Source organism: Cricetulus griseus, chromosome 7, assembly GCF_003668045.3.
Source record: "Cricetulus griseus strain 17A/GY chromosome 7, alternate assembly CriGri-PICRH-1.0, whole genome shotgun sequence".
Lineage (NCBI taxonomy): Eukaryota > Metazoa > Chordata > Mammalia > Rodentia > Cricetidae > Cricetulus > Cricetulus griseus.
The window spans coordinates 28,918,963-28,934,739 of NC_048600.1; positions in this window are offsets into that span (position 1 = coordinate 28,918,963).

The window sequence follows — 15,777 nt, forward strand, 5'->3', positions numbered from 1 at the left end:
CCAGGTCTTTAAATGGTTACAGCCTAAGGGTTTTGTGGGGGATGGAAGAGACAATAGATTGAAGGTAATAAATGCATGAGTTTAGTGTTGAAACAGAAAGAAACATATAAAGCTGAGGGATAATAGAATAGAGCATTAGAGGAGATAGGCTAAGGACCAGGGGGAAGAGGGATGGATAATGGAGGGCTGGAGATTCAGATGAAGGATGGATGCTGCAGACTAAAGAGCCAGGTATAGGATTGCAGAGTGAAGAGCCAGATATAGAGGCATCGGTGCCAGAGAAGGTGCAGTAGAGGGGGCAGAGAGGACATAGGGGTGTGGAAGGGGCAGGGGATGGCAGAGGGAGAAGAGGGGGCAGAGGGGGCAAAGGGAGCAAAGGGGGCAGAGGGAACAGAGGGGGCAGAGGGGTGGGGACAGAGGGGGCAGAGGGGGGAAGAGAGGAGAAAGGGGGCAGAGGGAAAAGAGAGGTTTTATGTGAACTCAAGGATGACTCTTCAAGGTTAATAAACAAGAACAGGGTAGACTTTAGTTTGGAGACTTTTGGGACTGCAAGATTGGTGCTGGAATCTGAGCAATCATCATGTGGCTGTGGCTGACTTTCCTCTGTGACAAAGGAGATGGAATTACCTGTTGACATGAAAGGGAACTAGAGGGAGGGTATTTTTTTTCAGGAATGTGATTCAGGATACAGAGCACAGTGTAGGCCATATCAACAGAAAAATATCTAGAAATAAATCTAAGCATTTGAGCTAAGCACAAGAAGAATTCCAGCACATGGTGACAGGACTGAAGTTTTGGATAAAGTTGGATAAAGTTCATCTAATGGGGTTAGACACCATTAGATGAAAGCAAGCAGTGCAAAATGCAGGGTCTTTCCTGAGGACTCATCATCTATTTATCCCTTACTCTCTCCTTTCCTGCCAGGTAGATTTTCTTAAAAGCCTTCCATGCTCCAGCTTATTGACAGTCTTCTTTCAGATAATTGGTGCTTCCCCCTCCTTAGAGATTCAGCTCTTTGTCAAATTTCTCTTTGGTTTCCCCTTTCTCTGTGTTATCAATCATAGTTTATTTAAGTGTCCATCTGCTACTTCTAGCCCCAGAATAATCTGCAGCTCTTTTACTCTTGTCTACTTTTCCTTATAATTTCCTGGTCCTGCCCTGTGTTCTAACTTGCCTCATAAATGGCTGTCTATTAGATGATTTGGATGGTGCATCATCTTCCTGCATAAAGAACTTCCCTCTCCCTTCCTACCCTGCTGAGGTGGAGGGTGACCACTTTCATTAAATTGGTCTGTAACAGACATCGAACTTAGGTAGAAGTTATGTAAGACAGGATTTACCTAAGGTGTGCTCCAGGCCTAGCCTAACACCTTGCAGGCTTTGAGCTCAGAGATTCCTGTGTTCATCAGAGTACCCACATAGGATACAAACTCTCATTTCTATGGCATCAGTAAAGACAAAGTAGAAAAGAGGCCCAATCTCCTTCCCAAGACTTCATGCCTCGTGCTTCTTCCTAATTAGGTAAAACAGTTCTGACTTGCAAGTCTCTGGTTTTATTTCCAGCTCCTTGAGCTTTCCAAACTTTCTCCCACTTTGCCTGTCCCACAGCATCAGTCCTCTGTCTTGGAAAATATAAGATGTTCAGCCTGAAACCCTCTGAAGAGATCTGGTGCACAACGCCAAGGAGAAAATGGCCATGGAGCCTTCACTTTGCTCCTGAAGAACCCTGATTTTCTGAAATCTCCCTCCAAGCAGAAGATACTTAGAGTTCACCTGGGATGTCTTATGCATTCCCATTGAGCCACAGCTCTAGCTCACATCACGAAATTTTACTGAGGATGTGGTCCCTGGGTTGTGCTGCTCACTGTTCGAATTCAAAAACCTTTGGAGGATGGGGGTCAACCCTCAAGACCCAAGTAGGTCATTGCATCATTATGTATATCAACGAGAGTAACTATTCAATTTTGATTTACCAGTATAGGAAACATACGTCATGTGTCTGCTCCAGCCATAGCCAACCTTATAGAACACAGCATCCATTTCATCTGCTTAGTTCCCACCCTTAAAGCCACAACATTTATGAGACACATGAAAGACATAATGTGCTTTTAAGTTCCAGTAAAGAACTTGTTTGTGGTAACCTCTGCATTACATTAGATTTTATCTGGGAAAGAAACAGCAAATATGTAGTGGACCTGAGAGGAATCAGAAAGAAGGAGGAGGAGGAGGAGAAAGAGGAGGAGGAGGAGAGATCAGGAGGAGGAGGAGGAGGAGGAGGAGGAGAAGAAGAAGAAGAAGAAGAAGAAGAAGAAGAAGAAGAAGAAGAAGAAGAAGAAGAAGAAGAAGAAGAAGAAGAAGAACTTGTTTGTGCCCAGAGAGCACAGATTCTAATGGCTCCTCCTTGTCACTGCCACACGGTCACTTCAGTCAGCTTTCACATCTAGTACACTGTGGGCAATGAGGCAGTGGGGATATAATTGTGAATTTGTCAAGCCACAAATGGTGTACTCCATCGCAGTGAACTGAGACACAAGATGTGGTATTCAGTAAATAACAATCTATCGATATAGGTTCATTATTTAACAAGTATGTCACATTATTATAGTTCATTAACAACAGAGAAACCATTTATTAAAGTATAGGAGGGTGTACCCAGGAGTGCTTGAATATTCGGTTAAGTTTTGGGGTATGCCTAAAATTGTTATAAGGAAGAAATTCTACTGATTTAAACACACACACACACACACATAAAAAAATATGTCTTCAAAACAATATGTCCCACAGACCAATCTGATCAAGGTAATTTCTCAAGTTCCTAGGTGACTCTAGACTGAGTCAAGTTGGCAATATAAACTAACCTGAACAGTCATGGTCAAGGATGGGCTATACTAATTGGCAGGTTGGGTTATAGGTCATAACAGAAATAGATACCTATTGATATGTGTCTTCAAAGCAATGTTTCTGAACCTGTGGGTCAAGACCCCTTTGAGAAGTCAAAGGACCCTTTCATAGGGATGGCCTACGACCATCAGAAAACACAGAAAACAGTTATTTACATTACAATTCATAACAGTGCCAAAATTATAGTTGTGAAGTAGCAATAAAAATAGTTTTATGGTTGGGGGGGTCACCGTAACATAAGGAAATGTATTAAGGGGTCACAGTATTAGGAAGGTTGAGAACCAGTGCTTTAAAGGGTGATTATTTTTATTTCTTAAAAATATACTGCAGTTGAGGCATCTGACTTCTTACAGTTGTTTTGTAAGAAAAGTTTTGAATTTTTTCAGATGGACATTGTTTCTACTGTATGCTATGGTACAGAACGTCTAGGACTTGATAGTCCAGTTCTCTGAACATCAATGAAGCCTCACAAAAGCTTCACTAGACACCTGCTGTGGACAGACACCTGCATTTCCCTCAGGCCATACCAGTTCTGTTCCTCAGCTTGTTGGCTGTCAAAGTCTATATATGTCCTGAATACAAGCCCTATGAAGTCCTCGCTGAGAACCCAAAGTTCCATCTCTGTCATAAATCAGATTATGTCTATTTTTGAGATATGAAATCCACCTATAATTGCTGAAGAATACACTGTCCAACCACTTCTCTAAAATTTCCACTTTTGTATTTTCAAATCAAATGAAATTACTTTGATTTATGACAGAATTCTTTTGTCCATATTGCTTTTAAGCATTAGACCATTGACACTAGCAGGAGAGGATTTGAATTTTTTTCCTATTATAAACCATGGGGGTATGAGATGAGGATAGGCCACACAGAGTCATATATTTGAATGTTTTGTTTCCAGCTTCTTGGATGTTGGACTGTTTAAGAAAGATTATGAGGCATGTCACAGAGGGCAGGCTTTCAAGTTCTCAAAAGCCCACACCAGGCCCAGTCTCTCTCTCTCTCTCTCTCTCTCTCTCTCTCTCTCTCTCTCTCTCTCTCTCTCTCTCTCACACACACACACACACACACACACACACACACACTCACACACACACACACACACACACACACACCTCCATCTTGACAATCAGATGTGAGCTCTTAGCTACCACGCCAGCACCATGCCTGCTTGCCTGCTTCCACACTACTCACCATGATGATATAGACTAACCCTCTTTAAGCAAGCCCCAATTTAAATGCTTTCTTTTAAAACTTTCCTTGGTCATGGTGTCTTCTCCCAGCAATAGAACAGTAACTAAAGCATAAACCTATAGCATTTATAATGACAGGGTTGTCTAAATGGGGATTTGTGTTTAGATTAAAGCAATTAAACAAAGAACTAGTTGTTAGGTTTCAACTCATGTAATTCTTGTGAACAATGAATTACATACATATCAGCTTTCTCAAAATGTTGGTAAATAACTTTCTTTATATACCATGAAGATAAAAATAAAATTTCTAGGATATTTCTAACAATCTAACATATAAAACATGTATGCCAAACTATGAGTTTATTTTCAGTGATTTATTTCTATACCTTCCCTTATTAAAAGCCTATTTGGCCAGGTGATCTTATTTCTTGTTTTACAAATAACAGAATTTCACAATTCTCTGTATGACTGGGTCAAATAGTTATCATTCTTTATATTTGTTTTAAGGATAATTAAATGTAATAATGAAACTGGGAGATGTTTACAAGCCTGGCTGCTTCACAGAAATCGCTAGAACTCCATCAGAAGACTCGGTCTCTTCGAACAGCAAGAAACACTATCCCTTTGTGCAGCCCATCTACTTCCCTTGCTTTGAAAATGAGCCTGCAGTTCAGTGCCTATATTTAAATTTTCTACAATAAGTAGACAAATGTAAACTCCTCAACCATTTTACATGCTAATTTCTTGGCTCTCTAATATGTAGAATTTAGACTTGAATTCACTTTAATTTTCAGATAATATATGGTAACAGAAAGAGGGACACGAGAAGATTAATCTACTGCTACAACAACTGGCAGTTCTATGAATAGAGGACACTGTTGCTGTTATTATAGTGACTATTAAAATCCAAACAATTGTCCTATCAATCAATAAACATATTTTTCTGAATATATACATAATGAATACTAACTCATTATAGCCATATGGGCCCCACAGGTCAAAATCATTATAGTTCTCTGTCCTCTGGAGATAGACATTTCTTGGTGACAGAATAAATGCTTAGAAACCCTGCATTCTTGTCTTGTTGCCAAAATATGCTTTTATTACTCATATTCATCAGATCTTAGCTCATTGTAACAATATTAGTCAGCATCCAAGCACACTATCATAATAAACACAATACTATATAAATCTTCCAAGATGTATTCCCAGTGTCAGAACGAATCAGACTGGGAAGACCCCTGAGAAGTATCTGTTGGAGCACAGTCCTCGCCTGGAGCTCCAATCCCTCCCACGTGCCTGTGTTCTGAGTTTACTTAGCCACTGCTTGTACCGTCCCAGAAAATAGAATTAATTATTTCCAAGAGCAACTTATTGTATGGCTGAATAATCGGAATGAGGGGTCTCTTGGTGTCTTCTCTCACTCAGTGTCCTTGATGAGGACTAAGCACGGAAGCTTAGAAGCTGCTCTGAAGTTCTTGGGCAGAATGAATTAAGCTTGGATAATCACCGTGTATAGTTTCTCTTTTCTTTTCAGCTAGTTGCTCTCCACCAGCATTGCTTTTGACCCTAGTGTTTTGCTTCAGAGTTACTTCCTCACAGAAGGTCTTTCCGACCCCTAAAGCTGAATAGGTTCCCCTCCCACCTTAAAGGTCCTTACCACAGGTAGCCCACTGACCTCCAAATCAGATGGGTCTGTTTACAATTAGCTTCCTGAGGGCAGAATGTTGTCCTGTTTCCCTGTAGCTTTTCTAGTCAGTACCCAATTGGTTGATTAGCACATGAAGAGCTAGACTAAAGCAAGGAATAATTCCACGGGTGTCTGGCAGAGTATTGACTTCTGCACAGGGTCATGCAGTGTACTTGATCATACTATACTGTATGAAGATGACACCAGCATTGATAGCTCGATTAGGACCTGCATGTCAGTAGACCAGCAGGAAAAGAACAATCATATTTGAAGCAGACTTGTTCAGGATTGTGGAACTATACCTTGGTGGGGACAGATGGGTGTGAAGATCTTAGTGGACCCATCCTATCACCCGGATGTGATACATGATGCCATTCCCTACACATTTTGTTCTGTGGAGTGGTTGGTTAATTCTACCATCATTTAGTTTTGCAGGGGAGCTGATTATTTTTTAAGACTTAGTTTTGATATTTTAATTGTAGACATTTTAATATGTTGATTGCATGGCTGTATACGTTCACTTGCATTTAGTGTAGGTGCCCAGAGGCCAGAGGTGGCAGCGCGCCTGTGCAGCAAGTACTCTTAACCACTGAGTCCCTGAGATTTTTTTAAGATTTATTTTTATTTGATGCGTATGAATGCTTGCCTGCATGCATGTCTGTGCATCTTGTGTGTGCTGGATACCCACACAGTACAGAGCACGGTAATGGATCCCCCAGTCTGAAGTTATAGATGATTGTAAACTACGGAGGAGGTGATGGGAACCAAATCTGGCTCCTTTGCAAGGACAGTAAGTATTCTTGAACACAGAACCATCACTCTAGCCCTCACCTTTTTCTTTCTCGATTAACAAATGAACTTGTAGGAGTTTTCCTTCAGAAGGTGAGGATGATCCAAGCTGGTCTAGGGCCACACTAACAAGATTTCATGTTAACATCATGCCCAGTTTGTTCAGTGCCAATGCTGGTGTGCATCTAGAGGAAGAAGCCCCCTGTGAACCCATGCTGAGTTCTGGTCCTACCTATCACATCCTCTGTGTGTTTTTAAGTATCTGATGCCATAATCTGAAGTCAGTGGAATGTGCTCATGGTTTCCCAGTCTATTCCTGATAGAATCCCACACTTGCCCTGTATAATGCCATCCTTTTCTTGGTAGCATTGGGTTCCTGAATAATGCCACTCTTCTCTCATACTGCATCTTCCATCATTCTCAAGTATCAATCCCCCCTCCATCTCATTCTGTATTCCCTCATGTTCTCTTTCTGGTTCTGAACATCTCACTCATTTCCTCTATCTGCCTTCCACCATGAGAGCCACTTATGTTGGGTTGCCACACACTGCCTCTGCTCTAGAATCCACAGCCACATTCAGTGTCAGACCCCATACTGTTACTCAGCTCGAGAGAGTAGAATCAATCTATGGTACAATCCATATGAAGCAAATGAAGATCCCTGACCTAAATACACATGCTTGAGCCCTGTCTTCTTAGAGTTCACCACACACATAATACTGCTCCAGTGCCTGCCATACTTGGTCTCTGAAGAACTTCCATGTGCGGTTACTCTCTCAGTGTCAGTATTTAAAAATGTCTCTGGAGCAGCGTCAGTGAGAGGCCCAAATCCCAACCTAGAATCAGCTTCAGAGGAAGGCTTGAGCTTCAAGCCCAAGGCAGTGTCAGTGAGAGGCCTGAAGCCCAGCCTGCATCGGAGGAAAGCTGGAGCTTCCAGCCCGGAGCATCAAGAGAGCCCCGAGCTCCAGACCTGGGAGCAAGGAGTGATCACTGGGTGAAACAACAGCAGCGGTTTCCGGCAGTGGCCTCCAGAAACTATCTCGAGAAGTTCCTCTGGGAAAGCGCATCCGTGTCCCAGCCAGCATCCACCACCATTTCTCTGTTGGAGATACCCTGCTACTACACTGACCACTAGACCCTCAGGCCTACACCTCTAACGGGAGGAGCATCCACCAGAGCTGTAGCCCCCCACCTGCACCTCAAGGAGTGACTACCTGAGCATTGGGCCCACTTCCACCAGGAGGAGCGTTCACCAGAAGCTCTGCTCTGCTTGTGCCTGAAAGCGCGGTCAAGGGAGCCACAGACCCCAACTATACCAACTGGAAAAAGAAAGAACCCCTGAAGCACAAGCTGCACTAAACTGATGAGAGGAAGAGATGCGTAAGACAACAAGGAAGAACACACTCAACAATACAAAGAGCAGTACAGCACCACTAGAAACTAGTGGTGCTACAACAGCAAGACCTGAACATCCCAACACAACGGAAGTAGAAGAAAGCGTCCTAAAAAAAAATAACTTTATGAGGATGATTGAGGCCCTTAAAGAGGAAATGAAAAACTCTCTTATAAAATGGAGAAAAAGACAAAAATTGGAAGATATCAACAAATCCCTTAAAAATGTCTCTGCTGTTTACCCCATGGCAATCTGAGTATCCATGGCAAACAGGGCACTTGATTAATCAGATCTGTCATTCAAAAGAAATGTTTTTTTTAAAAAATTATTTTAACTAACATTTTAAAGCTTTATGGAGTCCAACAATCCAAAAAGCAGGAAGTTTATGTACATATGAATCAATTTCTTCATTCTGATGCAGACGGTCTTCAATGTTTTAGACTACTATTCATTATTGGCACACAAGCATCCTGATAGTGTATATTTATCTATAGAAATTAAATTATTAGCCATGTTTTAATTCATTACATTTTCTGCTGTCCAGAGCAGCTTTTGTTTCTTGTCTTACAGAGGCTGTGTACTGTAATAAATCATTAAGGTGTCTGGGAACTGCAGCATTCTCTTCACGATCAGTAGAAATGGACCCTATTTGACAATCTGACGATTGCACTTAGCGGCAACTAGCTCCTGTATCACTGAATAAGTTGTTTGTACCCTCTTTGCATGGTTCTGGGCCTCTGTCCTCACTTACTTCCCAAGACATGGGCTCTGCCCATCCATCCTTGCCAGCCTCCCACTGTAACTATGAAGTCTGGTGGGGACATCTCGCTTGGGGATCCTATGTCTCCCTCTTGCTTCTGGACAGAGTATGTTAGAATCTCTTTACTTTCAAGTTAAAAACCAGAAAATTGGTCATTTTTTCTCCTAATCATCTAAGTTAAATTTACATTCACCATGCTCTTTGGAACTGAGAAAGTAAATGCATGGTAGGACAGCCCCTGAATTCCCATGCTCTTCCCTTAGGCAAGAGAACTAAACCAGCCAGGCTAGTTTGGGATGTGGTTGAGAGTGTGAGTGCAGCCTTGCATTCATTATCATCAGTCCCCAGAATCCTCAGGCAAAGCAAGGTTTCCCATAGGTCCCTTCCTAGTTTTTGCACTGTAGTTACTTTTTCTATCCCCCATTGAGCTCTGCTGGTGAATAGAAGAGTAGTCAGGTTAGTCTGTGCTACCCATGAGGCTCGGCTTGCAGGCAGCTCTCTCATGGTTGGGGTGAAAGGCTAGAAAATAACAGAAGGAACCTATCTGGGTGACGTGGTAAGTTTTCCCCTAAGGTATTTCTTGTACATGTAAACAAACTGAAGTCCATAAAGACCTAAAGATCATTTCCAAGGGAAGTTCCAGTAAGTACCCTTTCAGGAATCATCCATAAACACAGCTTCCTTTACCTCATATTATTCATGCCACAGCTTTTTCACAGAATCTGTAAAATTAACAAGAGGCAGGAGAGGACAATGTTCTTCCGAGCTCTGGTGTGAAACAGCATAGTTCTGTCTTTAAAGAATAGATGTGAGTTTGTGTGAATACACTGACCACTGTTTCAGTGTTAGGAAGCCTTCCTTAAGAGCCAGCTTGTGTGGGAAGAGGCTATGCCCACAGGAAGTAGCATGGGGACCACAGAGGGGGCTACCACAGTCAGGACAGGAGCCCTCTGGCCTCTCTCAGCCAATAGGGACAACTGCAGATGAGGCAAGACCCCTGTGCCTAATCTTTGATACACATGGGTAGATGATGTTTTATGAGTTTCACATGTATTAACTCAGGCCTCAGAGCAACCTCCTCAGGCAGGCATCACCATTGTCTCCATCCTTTCAAAGATAAAGGCTGGAGACACACTGGCTGTCTTCCAACTGTTATTCACATTTCTCTGATTGAAAGGAGTTTGTCTTTCTCTAATAAATTGTTTACAATTTATTCCATATAGAAGGCTCGATCACTTGTGGTGCTCTTCTAAAATAACAGACACACCAAGACTCAATCCAAGGGTCAAGACTCACTTCAAGACATATTTCAAAATACATTACTCTACCCTAAGTACCTCACAAGAAGCTAGAATGTTGGAATCCATATGTAGTATTTAAATATTTATATCCAAAATAAAGTCAAGGTGACATAAACAGAGATGTGTTTATAAAAGCATTAATAAAAATTGTAAGCAACCAAGTGCTTAATAGTTGGATGAATATTTTAGAAAGTATTTTATAGTGTTGATGAAATGGTTCAGTGGATAAAGTCATTTGCTTCAATACCTGTCAACATAGTTTAATCTCCAAGCCCCATATGTTGTTTTGTAGTCTGAAGCTACAAAATACACATCAGTGTGAAGATGATTAGTGTTGTGTGTGTGAATGTCTATATACATACATGTGTCTCGGTATATATATGCATCATTGTCTGTATACATGCATGTGTATGTGGCTTCATTTAGTTTTTATTTGTGATGTTAATATAAATTGTCAACATGTGTATAAGGGATTATCTAGGTTGAGTTAGCCTCTGGGATTATCTAGATTAAATTTGGTAAGTCTGGAAGAACCTCCTTAAATGTGAGTGCCACTATTTCATGGATACTTGGTGTTGGGATGAATACAATGGTGAGAGGAAGGTTTCTGTCTCCTAGGATGGATGGATTGTGATCAGCCTCCTCAGTCTCCTGCTACCACAGCATCCTGCCATGATACAGTATACCCTCAAACTCTGAGCCACAATGAACCCTTCCTACATTGCATTGTTTATGACAGGCATTTTGTCATAAACAACATTTATTCGGGCTGGTCTTCTAGGTGCTTCTTTGATGTCTTTCTTTAATTCTGGGAAGGTCAACCATTCTCTGATTCCAATTTTGACATTGTAATTGTTGACATTCTTTGGTATTCCCTCTGGAAATCGAGGGAGGTCTGTTCTTCCTTCACTTTTTTCATTCTCCTTCCATATGGGTAAATTCTGTTGACTTGCTTCCTAGTTTTCCAGACCCTTCTCTGGCTATGTCCACCTGCCAGGCTTTCTATAAGTGTCCTTGAAATCAGCCCTGGTTTGTTGAAACAGTGGTTATCAGGCCCCTTCTGGGTCACCACATCCATAAGCCAAATACCTGACTACTAAATTTTTACTTATACTGTATTTGTAAATAACAAAAATATATTTATGCTAGGATATTTGGAAAAATAGAGGAGTATCTAAAAAAGTGAACTGAAGAAGTAAATACACACATGATAATAAACACAGTAGGTAAACCTAGTTTTATTTAAAGAAGGCCTGGAAGTTTATAGAAATTGCAGAGCATAAAGTGGAACCCTGACCAGATGTGGATGCTCCTGTTCTACTTTTCCCCTACTCACAGTGCACAATGGGTCCATGGCTCTTACTTTAAAGACTTATTTCGATTGGGTACAAGATTGTGGAGTTGTCTGCTTCCACTCACATGCTATTACCTTGGGACTCACAGGACCCTCATCACACTGTGGCTGCATGTCACAGCCTGCTGTGATTTACCTGCTGATGGTCTAACATAAGACACCAATGAAAAGACAGAGAGAAAATGAATCTGCCAGTCAGGCAGGGTCAGGGTCAAGGTCAGAGTCACCCCTGCCAAAAAAAGATGGGCAAGTTTACTGCTGCTAGAATCTCATGCAACTGTCTTTCCTTGTCACATAGACCAAAAGAGCCAATAAGTACTTCTGATTAAACTCTTCTTGGTTGTTCTCACAGTGTGCAATGTCTAGAAAGGCTAATTTCATTTATTCATGATTTTTGTCCAGCACACATTAGCTCACGGCAGTACATTGTGATAGAACTGAAGGAGAGAGAGTTTCTCTGAAGTCAGAAACTCACAGACTACTAAGAGAAGTCAACACTCACCTGTGCTCAGTAGACAATGGCTAGAAAGACAGTCCTTCTCTGCCTTGAAGAAAAGGAGAAGGAGAAGGAGGGACCAAAGACTTCATTCACAAAGAGATGGGAAGCTGGGGCCCTGAGCATGCTGGGAAAGAGGCTGCACACACAAACAATGTGAGAAGGGACATGGAAAAACATTAGAACAGCACATGGATCCCAGGTGCCAACAACAAATCATTTTAACCAGAGGCTAAAGTTGTGCTTCAGAAATCATGCCAAAGTATCAATGATCAGAATAAAATATGTGCCCTTTCTCTGCACAAAGGTTTATTACAGGTAATCAAGGTAAGCTGATGTTTGTAGGGGAGTCCTAATCCAATAGCATTCGCATCCTTATTTTTAAAAAGAGGAGACAAGGGAGAAATTGGAGACAGATGTCTACAAGAATTTCAGTGAACATGAAAGTAGCCATACCTTCCATGAGATAAGGAAAGATGTCAGCAGAAGAGATTGCCTCATAGCCGGTGGGCACCAACTGTGTCAGTCATGACTGTAAGATGATAAATCCCTGCCATATAAGATGCCCAGTCTCTGATACATTGTTCAGGCAGTAAAGAAAACAAGCATACCAGATGACAGGCAGTATTTGTGACACACAGAGCAGTAACTCATCAATATTCAGGTCCATGTACCTTTGCTGGTGGTCTTTCCCTCCAAAATCTGTGATGTGTTATAAGACACAGTTAGCATCAAGAAAATCACAGGTGAGTGGGCCAACAAGATGCCAGTACTTAATGGAAGACAGTGAATGTAGGAATTGGGATGAATAGGAAGAGCTACTGGAGCTGAAGACATTAACCAAGATGCTTAGGAATGAAGGGACACGTGCCAGAAAAAGATAATCTCGTGAGGAAATAGTATACTGCGCAAATTATTATCACTATAGTGGCTGAATTATTAGGTCATGGAAATATGAACACAATTACAACATAATTAAACATGGATGTTCAACGTCAAATTTCATGCAGAAAGATTTACTTACTCCTTTCCAAAGAAAATAAGTAATCCCTACTCAGAAACACCTTAGTGTGTTTCCCAGCAGACAATACGTATTTTTAACCAAGAGAGACGATGAAGATACAGCAGAAAATCCTTGGAATGGAGCCAGACTGCCGTGATGATTTCCCACAAATCCCTGAAAGAGCCCTGGAGTCTGAAGCAATTCTACAGCTCTCCTCATAGCCCTCATTCCCGTGGACACATGTGAAGGATGGAGTCTGTCTGCTGCCTCTCACCAGACTTGATGATCACCCATTCCAGGCTCTTGTTGGCTCAGTCCCACCCTGTTGTCTAACATACTTACTTTCAACTAGGAAAGTTTAACAGAAGCTAAAATTATAAAGGCCATGGCATTTTCAAAGCATATTTTTGTCTAGTGTTAATGCCTAACAGCTTGTAGGGCTGACAGAGAGATGTGTGCCTGTGGGTGACTGCTAATAGTCAGGTTAGATCATGTTTATGATGTCAACACACCAATGACAAGGTGTGGCATGTGGAAATGAAAGTGTTACACAAAGACCTTAAACATCTAGAAAATGTTCTATTTGGTGACAAAATACATAATGTTTTATTGTTATTATTATTTAGGGAAGACTTAAGAGGTTACTACCATAAGAGAAAAATACACAGTAATGTCTCTAAGAGGCAGTTGAGAGACATGATTGTCCAGGTTCACCTGAGAAAAATAATGAATGCTGGGGAAAGTGAGAATGCTGCGGGGGGGGGGGGATGTGGAATGCTGGGGGGGAGGGGAGGACATGAGAGTCCCTGAGGTATTGGCACATGACCTTGCCTTTTCTTTCCTGACATTGTTGCATGGAAAATCCAGGTCCCGCTTCCTCAAAAAGTAACTACTATATATCTCCCCACCTTCATCACATATATTCGCTCTGCCTCCTCTTCCATAATGTCCCCTGAACCAAGGAGAGGCTAATGTAGTTGTCTCATTCAAGACTGAGCATTTCACTAGCACTTTGACCAGTTGTGGTTTCAGGCTCACTGAAGCAAGAAGCAACTCAGATGAAGGCAGAGACTAGCACAACTCCATAACCATTAATATTAGCATACATGAATATTTAGAAGATACTTTAACTATTAGATGAATCCATAAACACTAATGTTCATATTTAGAAATTTGATGACATGACTGTTTAGTAGAACATTAGTGGTACATTCCCCATAATCCCTATGAGTACTAAATAACCACCCATCCATGCTCAGACAAGTACTTTTTATTAAAGTCAAAGGGTTACATGCAAAAATAGGGCATGGAAGTAAGAGGGGACTTGTTGAGATGAAGGCTTCTGTGGGGTGGTGGTGGAAGGGAATGGGGGTGTGAAGTGACTAAAATTTGTTATATAAATGTATGAAACTGTCAAACAATAAAAAATGAAAAAAAAACAAGAGTAATTACTCATGATAAGCCTTGGGGCAGAACACCTGTGTATAATTTCTTGGCTGAACACTAGCTGGCTCAGTGGTTCTCAGCTCTGTCTATATTGAGACTCAGTTGGGGGAGTTTTTAAGTCCTTTGGTGTGCATGCAGCATCCCAACCTGAGTAGATCTTGGGGTTCTTTGTGAAATATTTGTTTAAACATTTGTTAAATAAATACAATAAATATTCAAGTTTGAAACCAGCGTCAACTTTCCATCCTGAAAGCTACTTCCTGTGTTCTCACTCAGGCTTTTCTAGTTGAAAAAAATAATTGAGCTGTTTAAGGGTTCCATTCTCTTCCAGACCAAGGTGATTCTGTGTCTGAGGGAATATGTAGTAAAGAGATTCTCCACCCAGTATAAACAGTTTATGCTTATGAGGGTTCAGACACAGGAGCCCAGGTAGTGTGTCTGATTACTGGGACATCTACAGGTGTCTCACTACTTCAGATTTTCAGACAAGACAGAGGACCACAGTCTCAGCAGGCAATGTTGTCCATGGGCTCCTGTGGTGAACACTTTATCATCTCTGTCTGATAGTACTGCTTGGGAAGGTTCCAGAAACTGCAGACAGAACCTAGCCAAAGGAAGTAGATCACCAAGAGGCATCACTGAGAAGTATTCTTCCCCTAGCCTTTGACTCATTTGCTCCCTCCCTCCCTCTCCCCACCCCCTCTCTGCTTCCAGGCATCGATGGTTAATTTTTAAATGTTAACTTGATACAACCTAGAGTCACCTGGGAAGAGAAGCTCAGTGAAGAATTACTAGATCACCTTGGCTCATTGGCATGTCTGAGGGGGATTGTGTTGATTCTTAATGAATGTGGGAAGACCCACTCTGAATATGACTGTTTCCATTTCAAGGGATGGACCCTGAACTGTACAAGAGTAAGAAAGTTAGCTGAGCATGAACAAGCAATTGAGTAAACAAGGGCTATGCATGCATTTTATCTTTGCTTTTAACTGGATGCAACACTTTGAATGCCTGCCTTGCTTTCCCCACAATGGACAGTCACTTACAAATAACACAAACACTTTCTTCCCCCAAAGTTGTTTTCTTTTAAGGCATTTGTCACAGAAACAAACAAAACCAGAACACTGTGCACTGGGAGCTGAAAGGCCTGTGCTGTAGTCTCCTGTGGCTATGATCTGCTACCTAAGCACACAGGTCCACCAAGCAACCATGTTCTGGACCCTCTGAGACAGTGAGCTGAACTAAATGTCTCCTCCTTGATTCATCTATTCTTCTGTAGCTGTAATAAAACAGCATCGCCATCACCAGAAGCTACTTATGAAAGAGTGTGTTCTGGTTTACAGTCAGTCCCAGAGGCTTACAACTAAAAGAAATCCATTGATTACAGCTCTACAGGTCACAGGACAGTGGATCCTGGTCCTTGTTAGAAAGGGGACTATGGTAAGTGC